Source organism: Haemaphysalis longicornis, unplaced genomic scaffold, assembly GCF_048455015.1.
Source record: "Haemaphysalis longicornis isolate Haplotype H1 unplaced genomic scaffold, Haemaphysalis longicornis Haplotype H1 scaffold_20, whole genome shotgun sequence".
Lineage (NCBI taxonomy): Eukaryota > Metazoa > Arthropoda > Arachnida > Ixodida > Ixodidae > Haemaphysalis > Haemaphysalis longicornis.
Window position 1 is genome coordinate 1,312,891 of NW_027526296.1, and position 23,159 is coordinate 1,336,049.

Genomic DNA, 23,159 nt, shown 5'->3' on the forward strand with positions numbered 1-23,159 from the left:
TCGTTACGTCGGCCTCAGCGAGATGGCGGTACTTGTCCGTGCTAAGCACATGACGTGTGTAGGACGTTAAAAAACTCTACCTCACCCAACGCAAAGTATTGCCTCGAGTCCAATGTGAGTGCGATTAATAACATCTATGTTGACACCACCATTTAGAATCGGGTTGAAACGGGGCAGACGACGCACGCCGGTGTTCTTTTCTTCGGCGTGCGGGCGCGGTGGCCCAAGCCGCGCCATGTCCGTGGCGCATCGGCCATGTCTGCGGCCGTGTCCAATGTTGCCAAGCGAAGAAATTGACAGCTAAACTTTTCAACGAATACCACCTATACGTTTCGTCACCGTTTTGCCCGCGTTCAGTCTTCGCTAAACGAAGCTATAAAAGAGCCAACGCGCTCTTGAAAGTGCCTCATTAAAATGGCGGCTTTCTCGCAACTATTGTCACTTCGTCACGAAGGGACAATGCGATTGCCTTTTCGTCGATGCTAAACTGTTCGCATTTTCTCTTTGCCGGTTCTACTTCATGGGGCATGAGTCGCGACACAATTTATTTTTCATTGCTTTGCCTGTTTTCTCAGGAAAACCTTCGTAGAACTGTGTTACGTGGTCAATTTATCTAGTAAAATGGAGTGCACACGTACATTAAACCTAATAGACAGTAGTTTACGAATAAAAATTCGTGAATGGGAGAAGTTCCCCTTCTTTAGCTTGAATTACACGTGTTATGTTAGGTCCGGATATTCGAAGACGTACAATGCCTACCGATGAGGAGCGCGCCGAACCTATTTATTGGTAGATTTATTGAGCCTATTTATTATAAAGATGGCTGAGAAAAAAAGAATAAGAACATGCATGCGCGGATGGCGGTTCGACGTCTTCGTTTGCGTGCCCCGTCCGCGCTGTACGCGGTGCATAACACGTATACCCCCTATTGATTGATTGTGGGGTTTAACGCGCCGACACAACGCAGGCGATGAGGCGCGCCGTAGTAGAGGGCTCCGGATTAATTTTGACCACCTGGGGATCTTTATCGTGCGCCGAAATCTCGTACACACGGGCGTTTTTGCTTTTCGCCTCCATCAGAAAAGCGGCCGCCGTGGCCGGGAATTGAACCCGCGTCTTCGTGCTCAGCAGCACAATGCGTTAGCCACTGAGCCACCGCGGCGGGTGACACGTACCCCCGGGCCCCTACACGAGGCACATACCCCAAAAAGGGGTTGTACGATGTAACCAGTATCCACGCGGAAATATCGAGGACTGAGACAATTAACTTTAACATATGGCCAGAAGGGCCGGTAGGCACTTCCATTGTTCAACTATGATTCTGATAGTCTCTCTCACACACACATCCTCCTCACCCTCGCGCTGGATGTCTTTACCGGCAAGGAAAAATGCGCAGGCTGTTCGCCAAGCAGACACGGAAAAGAACGTAATAGCTGTAATTGAAACGGATGAGATGAACAACAAAGGGCCGTCTTTGAAAGGATCCAAAAGTCCAAGATAGAGATTAACTCGCGGAGGCATGGAAACTGAGAAAAACAGACCACAAATAGAACGTGGCGGGGTGTATACGAGCGAGCAAAAACGGGTCCAGACCTGCACGCGGTGCGAACCTCTCGCAGCATTCGCAGCGCTTCCCGCATCGACCCTGCGGCGCTCCTTTTGCCGTTCCGAGAAGACCTTTTATATCGGACCGGCCTCGTCTCTTGCCTCCTACATCGCGCGGCAGAGATCAAACGGCGTTTAAAAGGAGCGGCCCCGAGGACACGGTACACCTAGAGGTACACCTGCTCTTTAGAGGCGATCCGACGGTCATTGTTTGGAGGCGGCGGTTATTGTTTGAAGGAGGGCGGAAAAGTGACTCTGAGCGGCCGTGCTTGAGCACTCATGTTTCTTTGCCGCAACTAACCTGAGGCTGTAGCATTGAATGAAATCAGAGCGTTGAAGGGGCCACCCCACCGCCTTCTTACGGGACGGGGGTGGGAGCGCTGGGGACTTGCTGCTAAGAGGCATGAATATAGTACCGTAAAGTTCCAAGAGAACGCTTACTTAAAGTACAGAAATATCAAATGAAAATTACGAGATGGGCGAACATTCGCGTCAAGTGCGGAAAGGACAAATAAGTGACCGCATCAAGACATAAATAGATGATTCGCGTTTTTATTTGTTCACTCATTGGTGCTAAAACCATCTATCTTAGGGAGTGGGCGGATTTTAAGGTCTTTTAATAACGTACATATTTCACTCCAAAAAAGGAGCGGGCGATGTTTCGGGGGAGGGCGTTCTCTCGGAACTTTACGGTAGGTATTTTTCCCACGCAACCAAGCCGAAAGCCAACAAGCTATGGAAGGCATCTTGTTTGGTTGCGGGCGCTGGCTTCCTCGAACGTGTACGATGGAAACGCCGAATGTTTCAGTGAACGGCAGGAGGAAATGTGTTGCCCCGCCCAGAAAGTCGGTGCGCAAAATCAGTGCGCTTTCGGTAAAAGGGAAGCTTCGCGTAAAAGAAAAGTTCGCTGGATTCGATTTCAGCGTGCAGAGTGTGGATCTTGAACCCGGTCTCACGCCGCTGATTCAGGGTGTTGGCGGCGCCAGCACGAATTAAGGAGACGGGTGGACGGCAAAAGAGTTGGGACGTGAAGCACGCGTGACCTTTGACGCGATAGCGGCACTAACGAAACACGAAGAAAAAGCCCCAGATGGGTTCATTTGGAAGATAAGAAATAGGAATGTCGGCAATTTCAACGCAGACTTCCAGCAGTTCAACTAGGCAACAACGAAAACAGATGAAACAGTAGCGACCCATAGGCAACTTTCTCGCACTTATCCTGTGACGTCACAGACTAGTTTGTGCGGCCGCCGGAAATGGCTGCCACGAGTAATCGCGATTGTGCTCTTGTAGTGGTGCTTCTGGTTCCTTGTTTACTGCGTCGCTTGGACGCTAGCATGGAACTGACAGACTGGCCGAGTAGTCTGCCTTTCATACTTCACCACTGACGTCACGCCTAACATTTGTACGAACGTTCGTCAAAATGTAATTTTTGTATGCGCGAAATCGGTGCTTTTTAATAAGGCCGGCACGTAGTTGAGCGGGGTATCAAAGGCCGATCATTTTAAGTAAAACAAGGGTGAATGTCGTAATTATGGTGCACTGACAGTCGTGACAGACTTTACACGAAACGCTGTTTTTTATTAGCGACTCCATGAAAAAAGTTGGTTCGCCGTTATACATTCCAGAGTTAAACCAAAGTTGTATTTCTCTCTATCTATCTCTCTTTTCCAGTGCCCAACAATTAAGCAGGGCGTGGTAAAGCCGAGGTGGTAACGTTTCCCCCAACCATGTCTTATTTGTGGACTACCCATTTGTGTCGCGTTATCGTACTCGTGCAGCATAGTGCAGTGGGAATCCTGTGGGTGTTGTGGGTATCCTGGCGTCCCAGTCATTGAGCAATCGCTACGGTCTGTGCCGTTGCACGTAGCTTTCCCCCCTCTCTCCCTGAAATTCCGGCTCGTCTCGGCCTTCCCGAACTCCTGCCTGAGGTGAAAGCTGTACCGACCGTTGCGGCGATAAAGCACTGTCAGCGTGATTAGGACACCAGGATCCCCACAGGAGCATAAAGGATGAAGCGCACTAAGGACCAGTGGCGTTCGCAGTATTTTGTTTCGAAGTTGCCAGGCCCTACACCACCCTTCTAGCGCTATCTTTTCTTCACCGTTTAACTTTCTTGCCTCTATTGTATTGTATAATTTCTGTGCTACTGCAAGTTCTGTACTTCGTGCCAACCTTCGTTAACTATTGCAAAAAAAAAAAAAAAAACTGTACGACATGTGAAAATGTCACGTTGAAGTTGCCCGCAAGTGCGTTGAGGTCATATCCGCGTTCAAATAACCCGCCTCGCGTCAAAACAAAGCTCGGAGATGATCGCAATTAAAACCGCAAGCTGATAGCCAGGACATGCGGGAAAATGGCTACTCGTAATACAAACATGCACGGCCAAAGAACGGCGAGCGGGAGCTCACAACGCTCGGCCGTTGTATAAACTAACTCTATCGCAAGTAAACTAGGATTAATCGGCGGCCCCTGCAATTTCGACGAGATCCGTTGTTTTTTATTCTAGAAAAGTGAAAGTGACAATCTCGGAGATAAGCATCTCACCCGTATCAGCGCCGTAATGATGACCTCACTAGGTCATCTCGAATGTCTGAACAGGCCGACGAACATATTGCGCTTATTTTTTATCGCTATATTATCACGAATATAAAATACAAAATATTTTTGGCCATTTTTATTTATAAACCAACGCAATCGATTAATCTACCAATTAACCGAGTAAAGCGAGTCGATTGATCGGGTTGACATTTTTAACCGACGTCCGGCCGTAGTTAGAGCCACTTTCTGTAATATACGTGCTTCACTGCGCAACACTCAATACGGAGAAGGAGCCATCTTACAAAGCCTGGTTTACCAAGACCTCCTCAAAGTCGGCTTCACCTCTAAACAGAAATGTTTTGCTAGGAAGACATTTTATAGATGGATACAGATGGATTTTATAGATGGATGTGGGGAAGTATTCACAAAATGATGGGGTACGCGTGGTCTGCGGAAAAGAAACAAACTATGTGGCACATAGTGTTACAATGTGAGGGTATCCCTCCAAATCTGCATGAGGGAAATATTGGGCTTCCAGAAGCCCTAGGATTTAAGGGTAGCACAGGGGGAGTTAACTTGAAGGCTGTCGAGGCGACGAAGGGAAGATTAGCATGCTGGTGGACGAAGAGCCGAGAGGGGAATATTGCCTAGGACAGTTACCACCTGTAACACGAAAAAAGAGTATTTTGTGCCTAATAAGCTTTTTGTGCCTGCCCTAAAAGCAGCGCTAGTATTGAACCAAGAGGGTAAAACATCGGTATATTAGTCCTTTTTGGTAAGATGACATGTCATCACCCCGCTACAAAGGGGAAACCAATAGCAATCAATGAATCAATCAATCATAAGCAGTCATTAAAATACGAAGGCCCTAGGACTTATTTTTAATTTATAATTTTTCCGTATGCAGAAGGTGTGGCGCACAGTTTTAATATTCCAGGGATTTGAGCAGGCGCCGCGACGTAGCGCTACGCTTGCATGCGGTTCTTGTCTACATCGCTCTGTTGCCGGAGACGATCTGCTGTAGTATAGCCAGTATAGCCATAGACAGCTTTGCTGTGAAATGCGCCTAGTGTGGACTTTAAAAAAAAAAATGCGGGATGCGGGAAATGGGCAACGCAAACGTGACAGAGCTCTTATCGTGAACGCCCCATTTTGCCCAGTTGAACAACTTCAGCGCGCTTGTCGCTACAAACACGCGGCCCCATTCGTGACCTTGATTTCGTTCGAATCTTCCCCGCCGGCTAGACCAACTATCTTCAACATTATCTTGTCACGGTAGGTTTTGCAGGATCTGTCGCAGTTTTGGGCCCCGAAGAACGAAAAAAAAAAAGCCCTCGCTTCGCACAGCGGGCGCCGATTTGAATGTCTACGCTCTACTAAAAGCTAGGATGAGGGTGCAGCAATCCTTCACGCGCAGGCGCGTGAATGGATAGCCAAACGTCCATCCTGGCGGGCTAAGTAGGGTAAACGGCACAACTGGACCACATCGCTCTGCGCGCAACGTCGGGTTTACAGACTCGGGACGTGCGACGCACCCAAAATAGCCATGTGTACGATAACTCGTGCCCGGGCAGAAACAAAAGCGAAACGAATATTTAGTTAGACTGGTTTGCCAGGTTCCGGGCGAAGCAAGAAAGAAAAAAAAAAAAAAAGAACCTAGGCGAGAAGCAGCTTCGCGCCGATGAGCCCACGTTAGAATGTTTTATCGGATCGACGCACTTTTATCTCTGTAGGCGGCCTACTTACCCGGCCAATCTTCGGCAGGAGTGCCGATCCGGAACCAGACGTGACGCGCCTAGCGAGATTTGCGATCCATGCCGAGTGGAACACGTTTTGCGCCAAGCGACGCCATTAGGCCGTAATGTGATTGTAAAGAAAGAAAGCAGCAAGTGCGCACGTGTGGCCGGTGGTCGGGGTGGCCATCGCTTTTTCGGCTTTCAGGAGTTGCCGCCGGAGAAAGCAAGGCATATCCATGGTTGTCGGGCACCATGTCCGCCAAACACTTTCCTCCTGTACTGTACAATTCTTCAAATGAGCAAATCTCACTTCTCTCAGCCAGCCCGCTTTCAGGAAGCCGCATATGCATGGTGGGACAGCCTCAACCCTCTCTTCTCAGTCCACCCTGTTCCCATTTCTACAATAAAGAGCAGAAGTTTACGGACCACGAAAATGGACAGTTTAGGAACTTATTTCCCTTCCGGTATCAGCCCACAAACTGTGGTATCTATGAGAGATGTCGTATAATTAATCAAGCATTGCAAAAATACCGCACATAATACCGGGGGCAGCCGCGCGGCAGCGAAATAACCCAAAATTGCTGCTTTCGTGGTCCGTGAACTTTTGCTCCTGACGGTATATGGGATCCTCTCGCACCGCCCTTGTCTCATACATAACTGCACTGCAACTTTACGGGGAGTGCCCACCACAGAACGTAAGCCCTCTCCCTTACCTCTCGCATCATTTCCTGTGGTGATTGGCTGGCCCCGGGAAATGGAATAAACTTCAAGGCGACACAAAAAATCCTACAGCTCCCCACTGCCCTCAAATTCGTGGCATCCTCTGCCCAGGAGAACTACAGTCTGGTCGCCTCGCACTGAAGCCTCTGCGGTATAACGGCCAAGGGCGGTTGCAGCTATAATGTCCTCTCACTCCCGTTCATGTTTTGTATCTGATTCTCTGCGTATCGTGCGCACTTTCTGTCCGTCGCCGTGTCTGATAGCTGCGACCACTCCGACCAGCGGGCACTAAGTTGCGTTGCCTTGACTTGAGCCGCACTTGCTCTACGCGCGTGTAGCCTGTGCTCCATTGTCTTTGCATTGAGGTCTAGTGACATTTTTCACAAAGTCCGCCATCTGTCTCGTTCCTCCAGCTGTCGAGAACGTCAGCGAGTACGGCGAAAACGTCGTACCGTTATGGTCCGGTGATCTAACTTTAGCACCACCCCCGTGAGGAAGGTCCAGAATCCACAGCACTGCGCACTATCTTACCAGCGCATACATGCATCGACAGCCCCTGCGCGATGAAAGACGCAGCGTATGAAAGCCTCGTTAACATACGGACTGCTTTCCCGTAATTTGGACCGAATATTATTGCGGGAAATGTTAAAAGCCAACTGCGAAAAACATATTTAGCATCATGGTTGACGCAAAAATCTTTCCCTCGTTTTAGATTTTGGTTAACTGGGGAATAAGGCAATATTTAAACGATTCAAGCGTAGTTAAGAAATTCATTTTCGGTCTGTAAGTATGCCCCTATGTCCCTCGCCCCAACTTCTGGTGACGTTCACGCTGCTATAGGGTGACAATCTTTTGCCACATCAAAAAACAAATGTTATGTTGATAGCCAGTAAGAGCGTCGCTCTGTTCCAATGCACTTTTTGAAACGCCGGAACTGGTCCTGCAGACTTTAAAGAACCGTTGTATGGCTTTTATTTACCTTCGCTCAGATAGAAATACCGCTTACAACAAACGTTTTCCTCAGTCCCCGATAACTTGGTTCCAGTGAGGACTTGAAACTGCAAACCCGGAAATAACATTTCAGCTAATTTTCGCAGTCTTTCTAAGCTCACTCCGTCAACTTCTTACGCCCTTACGCAACAGCAACGGTCGCATCAGGCGTGCATAAATAAAGTATTCTTAATCGGCAGAAGCGCAGGACCACTACCACAACCACTATCCCAAGGAGCGAAGGTCTCCGCCAGATCGTGCTCGCGTCTCAATAAAGGCGCGCAGAAGAGCCGCGCCGACGCACATCAAGGATAGGAATACACAAAGGCCGGAGCGAGCAGGGACAATAGAAACTCGCGCAGCCCGATTCCCACGCACGGGACGCGTGCAGCGAATACCTTAGCCACCTATAAAGGCACGCACGGGCCGGAATGGTGGGCGATCGTCGCTCTCATCTGGCCGCAATGTTGCGCTTTAGCGCGAAGGCTGCAGCCGGAGAGAGATGGATGCAACCGGTGCGGCAGAGCCCGTATGCGTTCCCCGACCGAGAAAGTGGACGACTACGAAGCGGCGGCCGTCCTTCTTCCGCCCGGTCCAAAACAAACGACGCATTGTGATGTCAGCGGGGAAGACGAGCTTCTATCCAAGGCGGCGGCCACGGGGCTGGGTCGCCTGCATGCGGCGCAATAACGCTCGTTATACTGAGCCAGACCGCATTCCCGGCTACGGCGAGGAGACTCCCCGGAATCTGGCCGATGCGGCCGTTTGAACTGAGATATGGAGGTTGCTTTTGGTGAGGGTATTTATCCGGATCGCTCGGACAGCTCCGAAAATAACTAGGCGCCGTTCAGAGATGGACGTTGCCGAATGACCCAGTCCGCCAGCACTCAGTGTAATAGAGCAGAGTGCAAGACGACACGGAAGCTTGACGGAAGGCGCGACAGTACGCGGATCTGCTCGTTCGTTGGCATTTTCATATAGCTGCGGCACAGATCAACTCAATTCCATGACAGGTCAAGATGGAGAAAAAGTGAGAGCCGGTTTGCTTGAAGCTTCACTCCGCCCGTCTGCTCAGATAAAATGTTGGTAAGGTTCAGCGAAAGTGTACTACAGTGGAAACTCGTTATAACGAACACTGATATAGCGAATTGTTGGATATTTATTTATTTATGTAGCGAACTATAGCGAACTAAGTACAAAGTGTGGTTGGTAACGGTTTATTTAAATGACACTTATTCTTTTATAAAGAAACTGAAACCGTGACAGCCGCCCGCGATATAGGATATAACGAAGAAATATTTAGCAAGGAGGGTGAGACGCTACTCAGAAAAACTCCCGAAGTCCGAAAGTGCGGAAGTATAAGGGCCCTTTTGTTCGTGGACACTGAAAAACATCTGCTCAGTGCTGTGAGTAGCCACCAGACGAAGATCACATCCTTCATCAAATAAATGAGGACGCCAGCCTGTTTCGTCGAGTGAACTTTGTTCTGTTGTAGTTTCACATACTCCTTTTCCGGTTCATTGAGCTTGAAACGCAACAAGAATAAAGGTAAGGGTTACCTTGTTTATAGTGACTTCGAAGCCTTGAAAAATGCATTTTCGTATGAAGTATTTTTGCGCGATCGAGATTGTCGATTCGCAATAGCCAATTTTTACCTCTACTGTTACAACTAATATCGGTTAAAACGAACTAACTTGCCGTCCCTGTCCTACTTAGTTGTAGCGAGGTTCTACTGTACTGTAGCTTCAACCAGCAGAGAAATTAACCCCGTTCTTCTGTCGACTTCTTATTTCACACGCATCTGCAGAAACATCGGGAAGTGAAACGGACGCGCCTAAACTGTCACAGAATACCACTCTACAGAGAAGGCACGATCCTTACACACACATGAACAATGTCGCGCTGCCTGACACGCAGTTTTGCCACAACGCCGAGCGCAAGCAGCCCCCCGGGGAAGCGGAGAAGCGTGAGAGATGCGGCACTAATAATATGGAAACAATCATCGGGCCGGCCGAAGACGGAACGGAGCCGCGACCACCGCCAGCGGCGGGGTCAGAGGTCGCGGAAGCGGCGGCCTCGTTTCCCGTGCGTGAGGTGGCGTCTTCCCTTCCGGCCACTCGGTCGGTTGGCCGGGCGGTTCGCCTCAACCTAGAATCGCACACGCGCGAAAACGTGCCTTCATTCAAAGCGGACTCGGCGTCCCTCGTGGGAAGATGGCGCAGCGTTTCTCTTACGACCAGTAGGCTGAATGCCCCGAGCTGTACAACGCACGGGCCAGTTCCGAACAGCTCCGTCGGCTGTCGGCGCGACAGCGCGCCCGGCTGTTTGCCAGCGGAGCAATCAGCATTCAGCCGGCGTCGCCCTACGGATCGGAAGACAATGGCTGCGGCTGGCTGGTGGCCGAGACTCCAAGTACCGCTTGACCCTGCACCATCTCACCGGGCGGTTTCGTTGAGACCGGCGTGAACGTGAACGACATATATGACCCGGCGAACAAAAAAAAGAAGTAGTGACCTACCGTGCACGTTCACTATTTCGCCTACGTGACGTACGCTGCTGGAATACGATTTCCGGGCGTCTTGCCATTTTCCTCCTAGTGTAAAAGCGAGACTCGGTGTACCAACGCTCAGAAACGAAAAACGCGACGACATACGCGTATCCGCGGGGTCGTCTTCAGCGGTAATTGGAGGAGGGCGGGCTGTCCGATCATCAGCACATTATGATCATCATCAATATCGGTATGTTCATTCAAGGAACGAAGAAGCTTCGACCAACTCGCATGATTTATCGGCAGGATTAATTTTTTTTTTCTGGTCGGTTTTTCTTATCTCTGCCAAATTTGTTGCCACTGTTCTGCTACACATGTGACCCACCGTTACATGGCTCCCGCATCCCCCCAAATCCCGATTCATCCTGAGACCACCTTCCATCCGGCATTGGTATAACAGATTATGATAGCTTCGTCCTGTCTCCTTTATATTGGTTTGTAGTGTTAATCGATGTTCTGGCTCTTATTTGGGGAGCGCCGGAAGAATGAATTTCACTAAGCACTTCCCATGTAAATGGGCGATGCAGGCCGCTCCTTATGCGATGGTGCTTCTAAAATGCAGAATTTCCCGTGTTTACACGTCCCAACGACTGATTTGCGCCGAATTTTCGCAAATACAATTAAATATAGTCACTTTCACACTTGCGCGGAGCTCTTTCAAGCATACCCAAGCAAGTCTTCAGTCCCTTCTTATCGCTGCCGCGAGAAATGACTTCACAGGATGCCGTCGTATACGCAGAAACCTCAAATAGCTCAACCATTCTCCTCTTTTAACGTCATTCCTATATTTCCCGGTTCATTTATGAGGAGATATAACACCAGTCGCTATTCTTATCGTTAAGGAGGTTACTTCGTGACTTCATAACGTCATGACTTCGCAATTCTTCCGAAACTGCAGCGGTTTCCAGTGAGAAAGACGTTTTTCAATGCTTCGCGAAGACTAGGTGTATAAGCTGACGTTTCACACGTATCGGTTACTTAGCTGATAAAATCGGTCTGCCAATCGCTGAAGAACGTGTCACATTAGTAAATTGAATGTTAACTTGACCAACAACTTGTATTTTATACAAGAGAAGCCAAACTGCCCGGTCTTAAATTATTTAGGTATTTTTTCGTTACATTTCTCGTGAATAGGCACTCTTTTGCCATGCTTATGTTCTGCCATGCTTTGAGTCAAAGCATTCGCTGCGTAAGTTTGCCACCGTATTTTTTGTCTGATCCGTAGTTATCTTGCCTGAGCCTTGCTACTTGTCCGCCGCTCGTTTCTCTCGGTAACTTAATCACCACAGCTGGAATTGTCTTGTATGTTTACGCTTTCATCCATGTTATAGTGCTAATTTTGTTCTTGGCATCGACGCGACTTCTAGCAAGTTCAGGTTTCTTTGTTCGTCTTGTAGCTCCACATTTTAAAGTTTCTGTAGCCAATATTAGGCATGTTGAACGTTCAGATACATGGGCTACACCCTTTTTTCTATGAAAAGCTCTACATATCTCGCCTTTACCTTTGGCTCTCTCGCGTTGGGAGAGTTCGAAAATCGGACGTGACGACTTCCCAGTCGCATTCTTCATACATATATTTTTAAGAACACGCGCGTTTTACGCTAGGATACTCTGCAGCGGATGAAAGCAAGGCGGTTTTGAATGAAAATATTTCAATCAACCAATAAAATTACAAGTCGCATCGTGTTGCTTTCGGGCCTCTCGCCCCCCTGCCAGCCTCTCCGTGCTTCTTGTACTCTTTTTTTGCGTAATTTAATAAAATCCCCGCACGGAGCATGTCAACGAACCTTATCGCGAGTCCCAGACAGAACGGAGACTTCCCGGGTAGGTTATCCACCGTATCCAGCAGCGTTTACCGCAATTCCGCAGCGGTACACCGAAGTTCCGCAAACGGAAAACCACTGGCCGTAGCACCGACCGGGAACAGCTTGTTCTATATGAAACGTGCCTCGGCGACTCTTCCGGAAACGGCGCGTGTTTTGAAACGCAGCACGTTCCATCGCGGGCCGCGGCGCGTACGGAGAGAATGGCAGCCGAGCGAGGTCGTTTCCCTCGGTGGTGCCGAAGAAGACGAAGAGGAGGGTCTCGACCTTCGACTCGACGATGCGGAACGCGCGGGGAATCGAAGACGACGCCCGCCAGGGGGCGAGAACTGTCGCACGCAGGCGGCACCCCGCGGCGTGTTGGAGCATTCACCCGCTACAAACACTGGTGGAATCGGCAGTGTGCGACGTATGGTATCTTGCGCGTTACGCATATGCATGTAAATAGTATAGAGACTGTGTCACTGGTGATATCTCCAACCGCGAAGGCAGACCACACACTTCCCCCCCTCTTTAGTCCATGTCGTTGGGGTTAGATAACGATGCGGCTGAGTTTAGAATTTGTACATTAGCTGTCCGTTAGCCAATTATTAAAGACGATAGACTTTCTTGGACTGCTTGAAAGGGAAAATTTTGGTCCGTCTGTCTGTCTGTCACTCGATTCAGCCAGCCGGCCAAAGTGATACAGATGCTGCGCAATAGACTTATATAACCACAGCCAAATCTAAACGTCTAAGTCCGGTGGCAATGGTGAACAATTGAACAAAACAATACGCAAATATGAGGCAGTAAATCAATAAACAGGGGATATTTGCAGTGATCTTCTATGGATGCTTGATTTTTGCGATAGGAAATGAAATACTATGTCCGCTGCAGAAAAAAAAATCGCTCCATCGCCTGCTGTCGCCCGCGCAAATATAACTTCTGGCGGAATTTTAAGAAACCAAATGGGAACAGTTACGAAAGGTTTTACTAGATAGGTTCCACGTTCCGCTTGGAACGCGCGTGAAGTAAGGAAATGTGGTTCTATAAACGTTGAAGTAGGGCACCTCGATTCACGCGCGTCTCCGCCGTACGGTACGTAGCGCTGGCATACAGGCACCCGACCTGGAGCAGTAGAAAGCGGTAAATTTAAATTGGCTTGATCAAACCTCTAGCGTATTTATCTTGGGAGGAGCGAGACGGGAGAGGAATAGCACGAGATGCGAGTGGGAAAGCGAAGGGAGGCATTTACTTGGCATTTCGTTGGAAAGACTATCGTCTTTCGTCGACATTTGCAACAAAAGGAGCAGGTACGCGGGCAATTTTTATATGGTGAAAGTACAATTGTATATGGCGCCCCGCACGGCATAAATTTTGTCCGATGATGATTATGATTATAACTTCTCAGGTGTCGCAAACTCGAGGCTTTCTGGGTAAATTAGTGCGAAAAAATGCAGGGTTCTGGTTCTCAGCTTTAAAAAGTCACTTCTCACTGATAGTGCATAGCGACGGAGACTTACCTTAAAAACAAAGCATGTCGAAAGTTGGGAGTATGCTCAGTAAATCAACGTCAGGATACCAAGCTAATATTACCTCGAACGAACTCCGAAGCAATATTACCTACAAGAACAAGCGTATACGCTCGACTCAGGGCAAAAATTTTCGAGAGTGATTCAAAGCACGGCAATGTTTAAACAACAGCCATCTAAAAGTACGTGGAAGAAACTTTGCGCCCTATATAGATATATTTCAGACATGCGGGAAAATTTTCTGTACAGACGCGTTCTTTTTTTGTTGTGGTTATTTAAGTTTCGTTCCTTAAGAATTTATGCGTCGAACCCTTAGCTTTAGTGGTTCGGCCGCGCAAGTGCAAATACTAGAAAAATTTAAGTAGAAGCAAATGTATGAAGTGGTTGGTGCGCTACTGCTTCTACATGGCGCAGTTTTCTTCTAGCTGCCTTGTTTTTATTGCTCAAGTTTCCAGATTACGCGCGCACACAAGCAGATTGATCTGTGCCGCAGGAAAGCCGACCCAGCAGCTCTGACACTACGGACCCACGGCCGTTAAAGTGGGCATCGTCGCACAAAATCTATCAGCCTTTCAAGCTGTATCAAGCTTTCGAAACTCGCAGTTAGTGTTCTCACTTTGACCCGAGCGCAGTTTCGATGGCTCCAACGTGCAGAAGCCATTGGAGGTAACGCCACACGACACACGACGGTATAAGGTTACCGATTCTCGGAACAATCTATCACTTCTTAGAGTTCCCCACTCATTAATTTCACGTGTTCCGCAATTTAGCCACGTCTGGTTTATTTCGCAACACCAAAACTGGCGACGCATGCGCCCAGCGCGCCGGTCACGTGGCAAGAGGCCACGTGTTGCTCCCCTCCGAACGGCCCACACACGGTGCGGGCGCTCCAATTTCGATTCGGCAACTCGCAACACAAGGGAGCGTGCTAGTCGCTCACAGCCTCCGCAGGAAGCGAGCGTGGAGGAGACGTGAACGAGGCCTTCCGCGAGTAGCGACGCCTCCTCCTCCTTCCCCTCCTCCTCGCGGAAGACAAATTAAGTGAAGACCGGGAGTCGTTCCCGGGAGAGGTCGAATCTAAGCCCGCAACGGCACCACATAAGACCAATGATAGCTGGGTGCCGACATATACACCCTGAGAACGTATCAAGACTGTTACCGGAGTCGTCCAAATTACTGGCTGACGCGACTAGACGTCAGAATTGAAAGGCTGAAAAAACCAATCGTCCAGCAGACCTGAGACAGTGCACGTCAACAGGTCTTCATATCTAAGAGGTGGTGGCGACCAGGCTCTCACTCCCTCTTTCTCTCCTATCCGCATTTCTTAATTGATCGTTGTGAAAGCGGCCCCAAATGGGGCCGCAGTGAGAAAGGGAAGAGGACCCGCAGCAATTGATGAAGGTTGTATGGGTCAGAATTGCTGGAACGGCGGCTGTGGAAAGAAGGCAACGCCTCCTCGTAAATCAGGCGAGCCGGCCGCCGCAAAGGTTCGCGATTAAGACTTGGGGACTCACTCGGTAATATGGCAGAGCTCGACGCGACCGCGTTGAGAGCACGTATATATATACACGCGCTCGCACTCCGAGTGCATCAGCTAAGATAGCGCTCGATTCTATCCTTCAGAAATGCGCCCGCATGGGCGTCATGCCTTCTAAGTCGAAGCGAAGACAGGTAGCAATGATGCGCGCCGTGGGGGAGAAAAGCGACCGGTTGGCTCTCCACCTGATTGTTCACTTGCGGAATCGGCAGCTCCGCGCGGTGCAAGGGGTATACGATGGAAGTTCGATCACACCTTATCTTTCAGAGCTGTTTATAACCGGCGTCTTCTCCGAGCACGTCTTAGATGCTTCCTTCGATCTCAGTCATTCCGCTTTCTTTGTCGCCTAAGTAAGCGCCGGATGTCCGCTTTTCATTATTATATATCGACACTGGGCGCTGGCTCAGGGGGCGGGAATAACCAATCTGTTTAAAAATGCAGTCGCGCACATCTTACCGTTCCTCCACCGATCAATAACAACGGATTAGAATGTATAAGCTTTAATGTACTGTAGAAACCAAATGCACTGCAGCTACTGTAATGTAGCAACCAAAAATACATTACAGTACGAATGCAAAGTACATTTAATACTGATTTGTTTATTGATTTATTGATTGATTTATTGATTGATTTATTGATTGATTGATTGATTTATTGCTTGATTTATTGCTTGATTTATTGATTGCTTGATTTATTGATTTATTGATTGATTGATTGATTGATTGCTTGATTGATTTATTGATTGATTGGTTGGTTGGTTGGTTGTGGGGTTTAACGCGCCGACGCAACGTAGGCGATGGGGCCCGCCGTAGTGGAGGGCTCCGGATTATTTTGACCGCCTGGGGATCTTTAACGTGCGCCGAAACCTCTTACGCACGGGCGTTCTTGCTTTTCACCTCCCTCAGAAAAGCGGCCGCCGCGGCCGGGAATCGAACCCGCGTCCTCGTGCTCAGCAGCACAACGCCTTAGCCACTGAGCAACAGCGGCGGGTTACATTTAATACTACTGTAGCTCGTACAACCAACACGATCCCGTGGTTCAACTTCACCGCAATGCACTCGTGCGACCTGTTTGAATCCTGCAACAAGAGAAATTCGGCGAATGCCAGCGGTGTCCACAGTATTTGGCTCAATAATGTGATCTGAGCAATGTGGCTTTGCGCGAGCCAGAAAAGGGCGCTTTATTTGCGTGATGTCGAAGGTGTATCTAACTGTGTGTCAAATCGAACGCTAGGCATTGCCATTCGCCTAATCTGATTCGATGGCGGAATGGATTGGTCGCCCGAGTGCATTCTCGGCAAGCCGAATCACGGAGATGCATTAGTTTATGCTTGTGTTCAAACCGGTGAGAGGAGGCTTAGGTTGCGAAGCATTTTGAGCGGCGCGAAGGCACGTCATCTCCAGGTGGTGATGAGTGGTTTCACAGTACTATATCCGCACCTACTCTCGCTGCACGTTCCAATTGTAAGATCCAACCATTCAGGTGCTTAGCCTGAATGGTTCAGCCCCTGTCCAGTTATTTCCACGTTGAGACATAACTGAACCCAATCTCATCATGGATGTAACAATATACTAGTGCGAGGCAAACCCTTGTTATATCGAAGTCCCTGGTACAGCAAATTAACTCCGTTACAAGAGTTATTTCATTAAAAAAACGGGGATAACTTCCTGTCCATGCATTGCAGAGGAGACCATGAAAATATCCGTTAAAGCGGGAATTCGAATAAAGTGATTTCGCCATAATTATGGTTTACTGTATGTATATATTTTTTTTCGTGGCGCAACGCTCGACTAAAGTAATACACCTTCAACGTTCGTGCCGTAAATGCGTGAGCACTGGTGTAAACTTGGTGCGCATATACCGTATTTTTGCTATTCTAAGCACCCCCTGATGCTAAGCACCGTCCCCTACATTCGGGAAAAAAAAAATTGGAAAGGAAGTTTGCATGCGAATCTAAGCACGCCGTTTTTTTTTGTGTGTGTGTGTGTGTGCAACCATCGCAAGGTTGATTTCAGACGCGTGGAAACGGGCCGTTTTCAACGTATACCACGTGGCAAAATCACGCTGACGCGGCGCGAGGGACAAAGGCTCTCTTAACTTTTCTGTCTGACACGGGACTAACCTTGGGATCCTCAGATTTTTTCTCCTAGTGCTGTGAATTTTTTCTACATTCCGAACTGATTTTATTTTCTTCCCCGTCTTATTCATTGTTGCTGCGCACTTAATTCTTCCCCTTTTCTTTTTTTTCACCTCACTATGTTCACCCCCATCTGAAGTAGCAAGCCCCGCCCTTTGAGGGGCTAAACTCTTCAGTATTAATATAAAGCGCTCTCTCTCTCTCTCTCTCTCTCTCTCTCTCTCTCTCTCTCTCTCTCTCTCTCTCTCTCTCTCTCTCTCTCTCTCTCTCTCTCTCTCTCTCTCTCTCTCTAACGTTACAAAAGACGATCCGCTGGGAGATACTGAGAGAGGAGTCTCAAGCGGCACAGCGGAATCGAATGGCACAGAGGGTGACTGAGTATTAGGCGTAAGCGGTGGGTTCACCGTCCGTATTTATGTTTCTTCTGAATGTTTGTCAAATAAAACATTGTTCCTTGCGCTGGTCTCGTCGAGATGGGACCACGAAAAAAAAAAAAAAAAGAAGTGGCGGGTGGTTTAAGCACCCCCCTCTCTTTTGAGCATCGCGATCGTGGAAAAAAGGGGGTGCTTAGACTCGAGTAATTACGGTAAGTGGGCCACTACTCTATACAACGACGGATCATACAAGGGTGCAGTCACAAAGCAGTGTGCGACAATATACGTGCGCATTTGTGGCCGTGCGATGAATGCACAATTGACGACGATGGCGCTGTATCGTGAATAGAGAGTTATAGCAGATCGGAAAAACGGTTCCGGTACGGTACACGGTAGCTGCTACGGGTCCGTACCGGGAAGGCTCGTTTTTAGAGTTATAGCAGACCGTAACTACCGGCCATGCTACCGTGACTGGGAGCGACTTGTCTTGTACCTCGTTTGGCAATTTTTCGTGAGTCTGTGGCGCTTCCTGTGCTGAAATATTAGTTTTCAGTTCTCAAAAGCGCTAAAGACAGTATTAGAAAAAAAAAAAAAAAAAAAAACATTCAACGCCCCTACGGAGATTCGAACTGCGACTGCGTGAACATGGAGCGGCATTTTAACTCTACGCCATTTCAATAGATGGCGCCAGTAGGTCAAGCTCAGTACATACGGCTGGCTCTATCTAGTTTTTCGTTGTATTTGAGAGTCCCTCGCACTGATACCGCCTGTTCCTCACTCGCCGATTTGTAGACGGGCCCCATGTTGCTGTTAATACTAGTTAAGTAGCCGTATCGCCTTTATTTAACCTAAAAGAAGCTATCGGACATGCGTCGTTCGACGACACAAGCCACGGCAGTTGGGCCGGGACCGTACGTTTTGCTTGCTCCTTGAGCTGTCAGAATCGCGTGGATTTCACTTGTTGCGACCTCATTTTTCTTAAACGATCTCATATTTACAATCCGTTCGACTAGGCGTGAGCCAATCGTACTATCCTAAACTCTTCCAAAGCGGCCGCCCGCTTCCGAACGATGGACACGGTATGTCTCGGTACCGCGCGGCCGAGTCGCTCCGGTATACGGTAGGGTTCTGCGCATGCGCGGTGGCGTCCAGACGGTAGACGTTACCGTACCGGAACCGTTTTTCCGATCTGCTATAACTCTCTAATGACGAGGTGTCTTCCGTAATCAAACGTCCTCGTATTGCCGTTCTTGGCAAGTTTTCGGGTATAATGCTGATCTACAGACTCAGCCCACTGTTTACTCACCGTTAGTTGCCAGAGAATTCCGTCTGTTCCGCCTCAGTCGACAGAAGGCGATGGCTTGTCATGGAGTCACTCCTGCGCACACGAAAAAGGAGTTCTAGTATTAAAACCAAGACTGTTTCAAAACAGCGGGCGCGTTAAAAGCGACTATTTAGTGAAAACCACTGCGAATTCGTGGTCAGCCATAGCTAAATGTTCTTGCTTCGATAAAACAGAGACAAAAACATCAAAAACAACAACAAAGCAAGCCAGGCGTGAATGATCAGCCGGTAGAGTTATTCCGTTTTTTTTTTAACGAAATAACAGTAAATGAAACGCACCATACGACGCAAAATCACTCCATCGGAGTATACCTGGCACGCTCCATGTCCGTGCAGCCTATGGGCGAAATGTGCAGGCGAACGAAGTGGAAATATACTATTCCTGGATTTTCTCATGTTCTGCTTGTAGGAGGCAACGGGGTGGCAATAGTGGTTTTCGTAACCAGTCAGTGTGGTTCCTATTTTGTGCTCGCAGGTGAGCATTTAAACCCCCGCGTCCCCTCCTTTTCAAGTACTTATTCAACGTTGAAACGCCGCATTACCCCGGAATCTGTGCGGACAGAAAAGGGGAGGGGCCGGGGGAGGGGGGGGGGACTCCTGACGAGGCCTACGAAAGAATGTTATTGTACCTCGAGAATAGAGTTGCGAGGTACACATTAGAGAGCTTTAGCATAGCGTGCTCCGTCCGCTAACGCTACGGCGGCGGGTAGCGGGGCGCGACTGGGGAGATCAAATTCGTCACGGTGGGGTGAATTAGTTCCGCGCGGCCTGCCCGCTCTTTCCCTCCGCTGAGGGGCAACCTCCTCGCACTCCCCTCGCACGCATGCGCAGTCCGGTCCCGCTACCCGCTAACCTTAGCGTAGCGTACGGGAACCGCTATGCTAAAACTCTCTATTCTGTGTCCACTGACCGATCGCACATTTTGCTGCGCGTATGCGAAACAAGTCGTCAGAAGCGCTGAACTACAAGAAAGAAGTGGCGGAGAAGATACTGCTCCTCCCTTTAGCCAAAAAAAGAAGAAACCAAAACCACTATATTACTTCAGTCAAGTTTCTGCGGGCACTTCGCCTTCTAATCCCAGTTTTCCAAGTAAAACGATTTCGCCACCGACCCCAGAGTGTCGCTTCGACCGCAGTGTCCGCTTACTCCATCTTTTCCCCCCCACCGGTTCCACTCGCAGGCCGACCAATTTTCTTTTCAATGCGCCCGCTCAACACGGCGAAAGCGGCTACACAAAAAGGGGTCCCACAAACAGGGCAGACAGAGACGACGGGGTGGTGGTTTCCACCAAATGGGACCATTCTCCGCACCCGAGTCGTGCCCGCCGCCTTTCTTCCTCCCGAGGTAATCCACAGCGCTGCTCCGTGCTTGGCCAGCGCTCCTGCCGCGCCGGTAGCTTTCGCGCAGAAAGCGGAAAAGAGGCCAGAAGCCCCTGAAAACGTTCTCAGTGGAGAAAGCGAGGCGGAAAGGCGACGAGAACTCCCGTCGGCTCACCGGCCCCCTCGCTTTCTCCTCCTTCGTCAGTCGTGACGGTCGAGGTCGCACGGTGGCGCGACCCCTGACACCACGGCGGCGGCGGCGATCAAGCTCGCACGGCTGGCGACTGTTGTCCTTTCAGCCGGGTGCAACAGCGCCGAGGCACCACTTACATCGTGGACCTCGTGGCCGATTAGATGGATGATCGCTGGGCCGCCGTATTACGCCTGGTAGGGCAGCTTTTCGGTCCGCCAACGAGCGGAAGGCTGTTACGACCGAACGAAATTGACGCGGGAAATTCGGGCAGGCGTGCTCTGGCATATCGTCGTTCAAGATATTCTCCGGCATAAGATCATAGATGCACTGATGAACTCCGAGGAAAGCATCCCGCCAAGCACCCAACCACACCCACACCCAAACACACACACGTTTTACAAACACAATTCAATTTATTTCTTTATTTCAATTTATGCCTTCGGCCACAGAGCTTTCATTTTCTCTCCCCGCCACGAAATTGGGTATTGCCATGTGCAGTCAAGTAGCATTGACGAAAGTTTCTCTGGACGAGCCGCATTTTGGCTGCGGAGAAGCCGCACGGAGCCATCATCGCTACATTAAACAGTAGGGGTGATATTACAGAGCCCTGTGGCACGTAAATACACGCTGGAGTGGTTCGAAAAAGAATGATGATGATTATGTTTAATGGCGCAAGGGCTTCTAGGCCAAAGATCGCTAAAACAAGGGTGTGTTAATGTCGCAGATGAGTTATAAGCTGCATGCTTTCGTCAAAAGATGGTTAAGCAAAATTGGTGCATAGGGCCGATGATTGTCAGTAAAAAGTGAATAAAACTAGTTGAGAGAGTAGAACAAGATTTGGACTAAAAATCAGGGTGCCTCGGGGAGAGTTTTTGCCTAGCACAAAAAGGATGAGGCCCCTGAGTGTCACTGAAACGTACGGCAGCAGTGTCCTCATTACTGACGGTCATGGGGTCATGTGCGATAAGAAATTTTACTTATAAAATCAACCTCGGCCAAGTAGTCAAACTTTTTGGTAACTGATTATTGCTTCGTCCGAGAGAAAGTGTGCCGGGTGTAGTTGGACAATCCAAAAGAATTGGACAAGCCAAAATTACTGTGATTGGAACGCATTCAGATCAAAAATCTAACATCAGCTTGGAAAAATAAACTCACTGATTGAGTGGTGCAACATCCTTCGAGACGCCCGCGAAAAATGCACCAAGCACCTCGAAGGTCAAGATTGCAGAGGTCACAGCTAAGGCTGAAGCTTACGCCACTCAACAATCCATACGGGGACAAAATATAAGGATATAGAGACGGTGAGTTAAGGGGAAGGGGGGGGGGGGGGGAACCAGTTGAAAGCTTATTTCTTGCAATTTTGCCATTGCGACAGTATATTGATTGGACGGCGCGTTATTTTGGTGAAAGCGCACTTCCTTGTGCGACAGTGTGGACCCTTTTTCCTGCTCTTCTGTCAGCGAATCAAATAACCTCGCGTAATCATCGTTGGTAATTTTCATGCCGTTCTGCAAGTAGCCCCACAAGCAGTAGCCATCAGCTTCCAACAACCTACAAGTGATTTCTCTGTAGCGCCTTTACCTGACGCCGTCCACTGCTTTGACCGCTGTTTCGACTCGGGGGTGTAGCGGCCAATTTAGGTTCCATCCGTGGTCCCGAATAACGACAAAACGTCCTTCAGTTCCCGCATTGGCAGACACTGTGCGGAAACTGAATTTTGAGCGCGCTCAGGGTTTACAGCCTCGGCACATATCGCGCGCACAATGTTCGTGTCCTATTCCTCGCACAGGATTTTGTACACTCGTTCAATTAGGCTTATAGTTCGAATTCAAATGCCGGGAATTTACGCGCCGAAGCCACTTTTTCGTCCACTTGCGCCGAAACATGGACGCACGGGCATTTTCGCTTTTCGCTTCCATCAGAAAAACGGCCGCGGCAGGTCAGTGACGCCTAATGTATGGGTGCAGTCTCGTGCTCGCTATTCTGCGGTACTTCTTAGTAGGCTGTAGCTTACTCCTAAGGATTTTTTTTTTTTCTGTCGTGGTCCGTCACTAGAGTAAGCGTTTGCGGCAAAGCCAACTTTCTCGCGAACGCTCTGTAGCTTCAATTTGAAGTACATATCCTGGAAGCCGCTGAGACGACTATTATTACGCCCAGTTATATTTACTTGTCATTATTAGTTTACCGTGAGTTTATCGTGGAGTCGCAGACAATTCAGAATTCCCGCCTGCTGTGAGTGTTAGTACATCTACGGCAGGAGTACGGTTAGAGAAAACGGCTGTAACTCATGTTTTATCAATACTAACCCGAAACTCTGCGAGCAATGGAACGGAAGATGATAGGTGTAACATTATAGGGACAAGAAGAGAGCGGAGTGGGTCAGGAAACAAACGCGTGTTGAAGACATATTAGTAGAAATTAAGAAGAAATGGACGTGGGCAGGGCATGTAATGCGAAGGCAAGATAACCGTTGCTCGGTAAGGGTAACAGAGTGGATCCCTAGAGAAGGGAAGCGTGGCAGGGGGCGGCAGAAAGTTAGGTGGGCAGATGAGATCAACAAGTTTGCGGGGATAAATTGGCCGCAGGTAGCACAGGACCGGGATAATTGGAGATCTATGGGAAAGGCCTTTGCCTAGCCGTGGGCGTAGATAGGCTGATGATGGGGATGATCCCGAAACAAATTATAGGACGTTCGACTGCTCAGACAAACAGATAACCGCTAGGGTGTTTTTTTCGAGGGGGGCGGGGGAACGGTTGGGTTATGGGAAGGGAGAGGTATTT

The 23,159-nt window shown here is 49.1% G+C and overlaps 1 protein-coding gene across 2 annotated transcripts in view; it reads right to left on the bottom strand.

Moving 5' to 3' along the window:
- The window catches only part of LOC144172289 (uncharacterized), a 269,808-nt gene that overhangs the window by 151,327 nt on the left and 95,322 nt on the right, over positions 1–23,159 (bottom strand). For both annotated transcript variants that reach the window (XM_077701040.1, XM_077701037.1), the window contains exon 2: positions 18,829–18,900. The gene's annotated coding sequence lies outside the window, so the exon portion shown is untranslated. The remainder of the gene's footprint in view (positions 1–18,828; positions 18,901–23,159) is intronic.